Consider the following 11560-nt stretch of genomic DNA (forward strand, 5'->3'; position numbering starts at 1 on the left):
TTAAAGTAGACCTAAATCTGAGATCTACAACTCCAGATATGACCCAATTACCGAATAGTATTCCGGTTTGGATTGCACCAGCATCTCTTTTCTAAGTTTGGTCATCTCTTTGTCCTTTCAATTTTAATTCTTAAATTCATCAATCAATCCTTTCATTTATGTGATAGGCCTTCATTTAAAATAAACATTTACCACAAATTAAAGGTATCTTATATTATTAGATATATTATTATAAAACATGCTTTAGTTAAGGAGTTATTGATACTTCAAGTGCAAAATGATAATATAAAACCATGATAAAAATGCACTTTTAAAATTAAAATGAGATGAGTTAAGAAGTTATTAATACTTCAAGTGCAAAATGATGACATAAAACCTTGATAAAAAATACACTTTTAAGTACTAATCAGTCTGCGAGAGTCTGAGTAAGGGACTAGTTGTGCAAGGGGAAGACGCATCATCTCCAGTGCACCCTACCTAAGGTAAACTGCATTGTTATTTGATTGTTTTTTAAGTTAGTTTTCTATTTATTGGTCTTATCTAAGACTCAAGGTAGATCTCTCTTCATGAAAGAGTTTCTACCTTATCGAGTTAAATCCTAACCGTTCTAAAGTCTAAATTTTAGCATCACATTTATTTGCACTTTGTATCTTTAATATTTGAGGGTGTACTTTATCATGTAATTTTACACCTATAAAATATTAAAGTCTACATCTAGATTTCAAAAAAAAAAAATTCGATATATTGGTCAAATCCTAATGGATATTCATAAACTGGTTATGATATCTATTTTTTTAAAAACAATGAAAAAGATGCAATTTTATTTTAAAAAAAAATGCTTGGAAAAATTTTATGATTTGGCCGTATGCATGAAAATATTTTGTTAAAAAAAGAAATTGATTTAATATATATTTTTTAATTTTTTTAAAAAAATTGAAATATTTTGGAGAAAATCAGATATTTTAATACTGAATTTGTATTTTACTGTGTAAAAATACAAACCGATATTATGCAAAATTAATAGAAAAATATTTAAGAAAATTACAATTTTTTTAAGGATTTTTGAATTTCTTTTTGAATTTTTTTGTTATATATATATATCGGCTGGGCCGAGCTCAGCCCAGAAGAGGTGGGCCAATATCGACCCAAAATGGTTGGGCCGATACCGGCCCAGAATTGTTTTTGGGACGGGCCAGACGCAGACATTTGGACTGCGTCGTGATTGGCCTGGCCTAAAATGAGGGCAGCTAATTAATTAGCTGTTGCATGCAGAAATGAATTTTGCATGCAGCAGGCACGGCGGGAGAGGACGAAGAACGGGAAAAAGGGAAAGCAAGGAGGAGGAAGATGCCTGGTGTGGGGTCTCGGTCGTGCGGTTGGTGGAGGTTTTGGTGGAGCAGACGGTGGCGGCATTGGCTGCGTGTGACGGAGGAAGAAAGAAGAAGAAGCAAAAAAAGGAAATTTACAGAGGAGGGAAGGAGGACCTCGCGATGGCTCTCGGTGGTCGGTAGGTGGTCTTCTGTGGCGAAGCTGGTGGTGTATAGGTCGTTGGTGGCTTTGATTGGTGGCTGGAACGGAGGAGAGAGAGAGAGAGGGAAGGAAAAGTTGCAGAAACGAGGGCAGAAGGGCTGGTTTTTCTTCGACTTTGGACCCCAATTGCTCCTCCTCCCAGCCATCAACTCCACCTCTATTTATAAGCAGTGGAAGAGGGCAATCTTGTCTACGATGGGGTAAAATTTCAGCCCTTGATTCTATTGGGAAGGATCCCAACCGTTGGTTCAAAGTAGGCATGGCACACTGTCAAATCTGCCCAAAAAGCTGCTTGAGTTGGTATATTTAGGCTGGATTACACGCCGATGGGTTGTCATTCCGACCGAACTATTCACACCATGATGTAGAGAAACTACATATGATCATTTTCATGCAAGTTTGGTTAAATTTGATAGACGTTTAGAGCATTAAATACACCTGCAAAGTAGGTCACCAAACCAGTTTTAACCAGGTAAAAGAAGAAGACAATAAACAGTGACCAGATGGCATGTCGTCTAGTCCTCTCTCTTTTTTTTTTGGTAAAATGACGTCGTTTTGGATTGAAATAAGGATTTTTACTAAATTTCAATTGAGTCTTTTTTCTTTCAATTTCTTTCAATTGAACTCCTAATTGACTTTAAACTTCAGATTTAATGCAATTAAACCCCTCCTAAACTTCAATTGGAACCCCGAAGTTACGCGCCTTTTACAATATGATCCTTGGTCTTGAAATTTCTCAATTTAACCCCTAATTAACCATTAAACTTTCAATTTCTTCAATTTAGCCCCTGATTTTTCTTAATTAAGCCCCTAAAGTGTGGCGTCTCTTGCAGATTGGTCCCTGAATATAAATTTTATCAATTTAACCCTTAATTGACCCCAAAACTTGAATTTTCTTGCAATTTTGCCCCTAATTTCAATCAATTAACTTGGTAAAAATTAAATTTGGTCTCTTAAAATTTCATTATTCTCAATTAAGCCCAAGTTAAGCTCCAAAACTTAATTTTTCATCAATTAAGCCCCAAATAAAATTGATTTGACCCATTTAAAGTATAATTAAGTCCTTGCACTTAATTAAATCCTTCAATTGGATCCAAATTAATTCTTAAACATAATTAAAATTTAATTTGACCCATCATTAAATCAAATTAGCCTATTAAAAATTTAATTATGTCCTTGGACTTGATTTTTTACTAATTATACCCCAAATAAAATTAATTTGACGCATTTAAAGTATAATTAAGTCTTTTCACTTAATTAAATCCTTCAATTGAGCTTAGATTAATTCTTAAACATAATTAAAATTTAATTTGGCCCATGATTAAATCAAATTGGCATATTAAAAATTTAATTATGTCATTGGACTTAATTTTTATGTAAATTCATCCAAAAATCATTTAATTTGACCTTGAATTTGTACTTTTTATCTGTTCTTGGGCATAATAGGGTACAATTAAGCCTTGAATTTCCTCCAAAAATTGCAGCTTGATTTTCCGGCCTGTTTTCTCCACGTTGCCAACCATTATTTTATTTTTATTTTGAAAAAAGTAAATTTTTAGGGAATAATCCAGAATTGGGTTATAACAATTGTTTCATCCTATTTCATGTTATTTTCTATTATGACTTTAGTAATTGATTCATCTATACTCTTTGCTGCAATACTTCTTCTACAACAACCACATTGGTTAGACCTTGGAGTATCATCTTTCTATTTAGAGAAGGTAACCAGATAAGGTTTGTAAAGGCGTCATGTCAATAACTAAGTGGCAACTAAAGTTATATAATCAGTATGCCAAAGAGAGTCAATTTACCTACTATTGAGGTTTGTACTTGCTTATGCATCTTAGATATATCTTCGAACATGGGTTCACCCTTTCAAATACCTTATCAATTTGAGGGTAATATGCAAAACTTATCAATAGTTTCACCTTTAATAGTTTCAACATTTCTATATAGAATAAACTAGTAAAAACTTTATCTTTGTCTTTAACAATGGTTGATGGTAACCTATAAAGTTTGTAAAATTGATCCAAGAAAACTTATGCAGTGAAAGGATATGTAATGGCCATGAAATATGAAAACTTTAACCAATTTGACTTTTATTTTTACTCTCACTCCAATGACTATCCTTCCTTTATATTTCAATATTCCTTTTATTAAACTGTAATCAAGTCGTACTTTTATATTTATCAATTTCCCTGCAATAATCTCCTGGATGAAGGGATCTTCCTTGTAAATATCTCTTATCTCTTTATGCCATGTTGAAACTATAGTAGTGATAGCCACAAAGCTTCCTTTATCTTTAGTCGCATGATTCTCTTCCAACAATGTTTTTTTGTACCTTCCTATAATGTATCTTGTAATTCAAACCTAGCAACTTGGTTAATCTTTTCTTATGTAAAACAATATACTTTTTTTATTTAGTAGATATTTGAGGCTCTCATATTTAGTTCTTATAATGAATTATTTTTTTCTTATATTCCAAGTAGCACCTCCATTTCTCCATAACCATTAGGATTGCCATGTACTTCTTTTTACAAATTAAAAGTACCTAGTGTATAGGACCCAACGCCTTGCTAAAGAAGGCTTATGGCTTTCCATTTTAACTCAAAATAGCTCACAATCCTACTAAAAAGGTATTTATCTCCAATATAAATATACTATGAAAGTTTGGTAATACCAGCATATAAGTAGTATACAATGTCTTTTTAAGTTGATTGAAAGTTATTTTAGATTTTTCATTCCACTAAATTGATTTTTTTAAAATAATTCATTCAAAGGTTTACTAATGATACCCAAACCCTTGATAAACTTCCTATAGTACCTTGTTAGGCCAAGGAATCCTCATAATTTTATCTTGTTTGGATTTGTGGAGATTTTATCTACTAAGATAATATGCCCTAAATACTCCACTTACTTCTCATGTAAAGAGAGTTTAGACCTTTTAACATAATAGTGGTTGCTCCTCAAAACTTCCAATACCTTCCTCATATTGCACATGGAGTTCTAAGGTGAAATTGTATATCAACATATTATTAAAAAAATAGAAGCACAAACTTCCTCAAAAATGGTTCCAGAACCTAATTCATCAAAGGTTAGAAGATAGCTAGTGCATTTGTTAATCCAACTAGTATCATTACAAATTCATAGTAGCTCTAATGAATCTTGAAAACAGTCTTTTTAATGTCTCCCTCATACATTCTCATTTGATAGTAACTGGATCTTAAATCTAGTATGAAATAAATCTGAGACTGATATATTTCATCCAATAACTCATCAATTAATAAAATTGAAAATTTACTCTTTATAGTGAGATAATTAACTCTTCTATAATCAATGCAAAATCTCAATGAGTTATCCTTTTTTTTTTTTGTAACCAACACAAATGAGGCATAAGAAATATAACCAGGTTGAATTACTCCACTTTACAGCCTCTTTTTTACCAAATTTTTAATCTATTTTTTATGGATTAATGAACTTCTATAGAATTTAATGCTTACTAGCTTAGCCCTTGAATTTAATGGAATTTTATGATCCACTACCCTTATGGGTGGAAACTATGTTGGCTCTTCAAAAATCTCCTGATATTCTTCTATTATAGTTCTTATTTTTGTATTATATTCCTGCTATAGAAACTCATTCAAAGTTTCTATAGAGAAGAACTAGCTACTATAAACATTGATTTTATCCTTTAGACTCTTATACGCCTTAGTTATAGAAACTATTTATGAATTATATCATTCTACCTTCTTCCTAAATAAAAGCATTATTTTGATAAAATCAAATGCGATGGGTAAAGATACCCTCATCCAGTCAACTCCTAACACTACATCATATCCTCCTAGTTTAAGTATTCTCAAATCAGCCTTGCCTTAAATTCATAATTTTATGTAAACTATGTGAATCCAAAGCTTTTTGCTATTACTTCCAACACCATAGTTTTCAAAATTGTAGCCTTCATTCCCTTAATCAACAGCTCATCTACAAAACTATTACTGTTGCCACTATCAATTAGAATGATTAAATATTCACCATAAAAACCTCATTGTTTTATTGGTATAGCTATTAGCCAACATATTTAGTGATAATCTATATTCTTCAATATTATTATGGCCAATTGTGTTCATTACTTATGTTTTCCTCCTTTACATCTAAAGATTCTTTCATTTCTTCCTTTTTATTCTTTTATCATATATAATCCTTTAATATTACATTTATGATCAAGTATATACTTGTCTCTATATTTAAAACAAATACTAAGTTTTCTTATTTATTTATATAGGATTTCAGGATCATGCTTCATACCTTGTGGTGTTTCATGCTTAAACTGGCGTTTCATGCTTAAACTGATTAAGGGTTTTAAATGAAAAGTTATCTGATGTTCTTCCTAAGTTAAAAGGATGATTAAATGGTCTTAAAATCTTAAGCATAGGTTTGACATCCTCCCTCAAGCCACTAATGAAACTAGAAATGTAATAAAACTATAGCAGCCGAGGGTTTAATGCACTCATTAATTATTTTAATTCTTCAAACTTCTCTGCACAATCTTTCACCCCTTTATCTTATTCTAGTTTACTGAATTCTTCAACTATATCATCTTTGTTTCCAAACCTTTTACAAATAGCTTTAGTGAGTTCCCCCTAACTGATAGGTGATTCATTGTCATACATTAGTCCTTCCAATCAAATTTTTAATTTTCCATATGGACACCAAGATCTCACCTCTATAAATTATTATACAAGGATATAGTTGTTCTTGTCGAAAGTATTTCTTATACTTTCTTATCAAACCCATAGGGTCGGAAACCAATCAACAATGCAAATCCATTCTTACCATTGTTGACCGGTTTCCAACCCTTTAGTGCTTTTGGCTTCCTATATTTTCTCCACATCCATAACACTTCATACTTTACGTGCCTTCTTGAATGCTAGTTGCTCCATTCTTTCTTCTTATTGTTGGATTTGGTAGGATTTTCCAGGCATTAATTCCAACTTCTCTTCTTGTCATTTGATTAGTCTAGAAGGATTGGAATTGATTAAATCTCAATCTTTGAGCTGATTTCATTAGATTTCCTATCCTGTTCTAGCCATCTTGCCTTATTAACTGTAGCTGATTCTAGAAGCTCTTCATGAATTTCTTGTATTTGTTCATCAAGTCTCTTGCAATGCCCCCTCACAACTTTCACCTTATTGCTCTCTAACTTTTTTTTAAGTTTATAATAACATCAAAAATCAAGAAATGACCCAAAATCAGCTATGGTACCAATTTGTTAGGACTCCGACGTACCAAACTAGTTTGTACGATAAAAAGAGAAAAACATAAAGAAAAAGAAAGGAAGAAAAGAGATACATAAAGATTTTTCTTATTGAATTACTTGATTTACATGCAATACCAATTTTTCCCGACTGCTAACTATTGCAACAGGTTTCTTAACTAATGATTTCCATCTTTAACATATGATCTTGTTTATTAACTAACTCCTGTTAATTTGTTGTTCTGTTATTTACATCGCCATGTGACTAAACTATCATAATTATAATTAGTGTAACCTTCTGCATTTCTCCATTGCTACCTTCATATAGGATTTGTAACGCAATTCTGAAAATAAATTCATGAAAAAACTTGGATGCATCATATATATATATATATAAGACCTCACAAAAACAACAAAAATACTCAAGCTCAAATTTAGTAAGATGATTCCTCATACCATCAGACCATTAGATCTCCCAAAGTTATGAACGGTGCTGGGAATAATTGATCTTGACAAACAATAATCAAGGATGCCAAGAAGTCGATGGTTATCCATATTAATGCCCTAATTGTGATATATAGATAACATAACAGAATTGAAAGTGCTTTCACGCGCGGCCAGGAAGGGGGTGACAAGTGTTTACGCTATGTCTCGGCTGTTCTGCCACTTTGTTACATGAAAATTGAAGGCAGATGAGGTAACAGGCTTTGTAATGATCGATCTGAATTGCTATGCTGGACGTTGCTTATTGAATAACCTCAGCTAGCTTTAAACTACCATCTATATATATATATATATATATGCCAGCTAACATTTCGTTCATATTATATAACTTGCGGTGCGTGCTGCCGTGAAGAAATCGGAAGCATTTATTAGCAAGTAGCTGGTTCGTAGTTGATGTTCACATTTCACAAAAGAAGTAAGAACATGACGGTTTCAAGCATTGATTTATAAAACGGTTATACTAGATTTAGATTGATGGCTTATGCTATACTATGAATTAGATACTATTATTGTATATTTCAAAAATACTTAAAATTCCTAATTCAAGCTATAAATCTACTTAAATTTAATTAATAAATTTATTTTATTTAATATACAATAAAAAAAACACGCACAATCACGATTAAATTAATAAACTGAATCTAAAAAGATTAAAAAAACAATCATGATAAGCTTCTCCATGATAATATTTTAAAAAAGCTTTTATAACATCACTCTATAACAAAATAAAAAATAAATATAATTTAATAAAATAAAATAAAATGAATAAATTATTAATTAATACTAGAATATTAGAAAATATACTAATATATATATAATTAAATAAATTATAATTTTATGAGGTCTTTATGGTTCAAACATATATGTATATAAATATCTTACTAGAGGTTTTATTTGTTTGGTAAATAGGTATATCTCCGCGCATTAATTATTATTCAAGGTTCGATTTTTGACAGATGCTACAGCAAAATAATTTCTTATAAATGCATTAGTCTTGATGTTAATGAATATAGCTTAATACTCGAGCAGGGAGGGATTTAATCTTGGTATAAAGGTTGACTAGAGGTTAACCTTTTTGTAAAACCCAATAAAAAATTAAAAAACAATTAAGTAAATATCAATTACATAATCATTTTTGTTCTCCTAATCAAACATGAATTGGATTAGAGTTTCATATCTATTGAATTCAATCCAAATCCAAGACAATCCAATTTAAACCCATGCAACACGGCATGATTTCTAGGTCTAAATTAGATTTGGATCAAACATTTCCAATTCATACTTGTGTATTCTGTGTTAAGAATTAATTTCATATCATTTATGATATATCACTCAATATGAATTTTTTATGTGACTTTAAAGTTTTTCAATTAGGTGATACTAAATTCATATCTTACCATTGAAATATTGTCTTCTCTAATTAAAAATTAATATCACAAAATAACATAAAAATATTCTAATATAGGTGGTTTTGATTACTTAATTGTGGATTTTTCATAACTAAGCTAAATGAATAGTCTTGTAAATATATTTACATAGCAAACATGGCTAAGCCCAAAGAAACAAGTTAGAGTTTGGTAAAATGACTGATTTTATAAAAATACTCATATCTTTTTATTCGACTTTGGATTATAATTAAAGTTTGCTAAAAAAGTTTACATGATTGATTTTATAGGTGGGCTTGCTTGTTTAAACCAGCTAATATTGAAAAGATCTTTAAATTAAATCTAAAATGTATTGTTTAGTCTATTTTTGTTATTTTTCCTTTTTATTTTGAATTTTTGAATTTGTTAGGGATTTTATTGTATCTCTTTATTCTAATGTTTCTAATTTATTTAGCTTAGTTGTCAAATTTATTGAATTTGTAAACTTCTTAAAAGATAACATTTTAAAAAAATATATTTAATAATTATAATTATAATTTGAATTTTTAGATGATAATTATATTCAATAGAATTTTGTACGTATATTGCTTATATTTATTATTTCTTTTTTGTGTTTGATGTGGGGTATAACCCTCCACAGCAACAAAAACATAAAAGCAAAAGCAATAAATTCATGCTTTTTTGTTCTATATTTTTGTTTTTAGTGGTGAGCCCCACTACTAAAAATAAACACAATATCCAAACATACATTAAATCTTATGCAATGGTTCTCATGTAAAGTACAAAAGCATAAAATATAAAAAACCAATATTGTTTTTTGTTAACGAGAATTTATGTTTCGATAAGGCTTTTTAGCTTAAATTAATTTTTATTTTATTTTTATATTTAAAAAATAATTTTTATTTTAAATTAAAAATTGCTCAATTGCAAAACAGTAGAAAATTGCTCAATTGCAAAACTTGAGAGAGCAAAATATCATCTGGATTTTATTGGATGTCCCACAAAGATACCGAACACATGCAGAGGCAAAAGGAAAACAAAAGGAGGAACGGAGTTCTGTCTTTCAAATTATTGGGTCCACGTTTGTTAAAATGTAGAACCATTACAAGGGTAATAATGGGCCCAACTGCAATATGATCATAATCGTGAAACTTGTAAATGCAAAGCAATACTGGTGATATTATTTTTCATTTCCCCCTGAAAACTGAATTCTGAAAGAGATAGAATTTGTTCTTTATCTGAAACACCAGGCCCCATCATGAAGAAAATATTATGATGGGTCCAGAAAATAACCCTGAGCCATGTGATTTGCCCTGAAAAGAGCAACAAAGTCTTAGAAGTGACAAGTTAAAAGAATTATAGGATAGTTATACAACTTGCCTCGAGGTGCATTCAAATCAAGGTTAGGTTAGGTTACATGGCAGGTTAATTTTAAAAAATTCATTTAAAAAAAATAAAATAATATTATTTTAATTAAAAAAATCAAAATGAAGTAAATGATTTGAGGGTTTGTGCCTCAGGTTGACCATATAATATCCCACAAAACTTCAAATATTTACAACATATTATTCATTTATAATTGATACAAATGAGGGTTTTTTTTTTAAAAAAATACCATGGTCCTATATGTTAGATATAAACAATTCTTAATTTCTATTCTTAACTCATTAGAATTATGCATATTGGATGATATTATCTATCATTTCAATAACCAAACATCTTTAAACATTTATATAAACTACACATATATATGAGATATGGTAGTACTATAAAAAAAAAAGCTAATTATTCAATATTTTAACAATATAAGGATAACAAACATGTCATAATTTACATATTAGAAATTCGGATATCTACAAAATAAAATTTTATGAAATATAAGTTGTTTATTCTTACTACTACTTAGATTATTACATGATTGTTTTACAAGATGCATGCTATTAAATTACTAGACATCATTGTCATAAGATGATCCTGTTATAAATTAACTTGATTGAAGTGCATAAATATTAATTATGATACAAAAATATAATATAAGTATATAATCAAGTTAATATCAATATTTAACAAAGTAAATTCACATTAATCACTTTATATTAAGTCTATCTTAAATGCATTACGTCATATCTTCATTCACCAATAATTCTTGTTATTTTATTTCAATCTATGTCCAACAATCAACCAATGTTAAATAAATTATGATTTAGAAATTAACATAGGGAGAATCCTTCATTACAAATATGGTCCTTCTCTTACCATAATTAATTAATACAATTTATTAGACACAATTCTTAATCAGTAATAATATCTTATAATTATCACTTCATCATATCAATAAATATTATCAACCGAGGTTATTCTTAGTATTTACTTTTAGTTGTCCTAACATAAATATTATTAGCTGAAACTAATCTCATAATTTGTTTCTAGCTATTCAATAGGGATACCATTAACTAAGCTAATTTTATCATTTGTTCTCGGCTATCCAACATGGATTTTATGAGCCAAAGCTAATCTTATCATTTGTTCACATATATTCAACATGGATTATATTTGTCAAAGTTAATCTTATTATTTATTCTCAAGTATCTAATATTGATACCATTAGTCAAAGCTAATCTTATCATTTATTCTCAATTATCCAACATATATACTATTAGTCAAGGTCATTTCATTATTCATTCCCGGATATCTTTAGTCAAAACGAATCCTGATATTCTTTATTACTTATGATTAATCAAATACCGAAATTCATATAATAATACATTATTAAAAATGTATCTTATGAATTAAAAAAAAATAGATGAAGGTAAAAATCATCAACTTTTTTTTTTTTGTGAAATCAAAAATAGATATATAATAAAGAGAGAAAACCTGATGAGTGAGG

The sequence above is a fragment of the Populus euphratica genome, unplaced genomic scaffold (genome assembly GCF_000495115.2).
Source record: "Populus euphratica unplaced genomic scaffold, PopEup_1.0 scaffold362.1, whole genome shotgun sequence".
NCBI lineage: Eukaryota > Viridiplantae > Streptophyta > Magnoliopsida > Malpighiales > Salicaceae > Populus > Populus euphratica.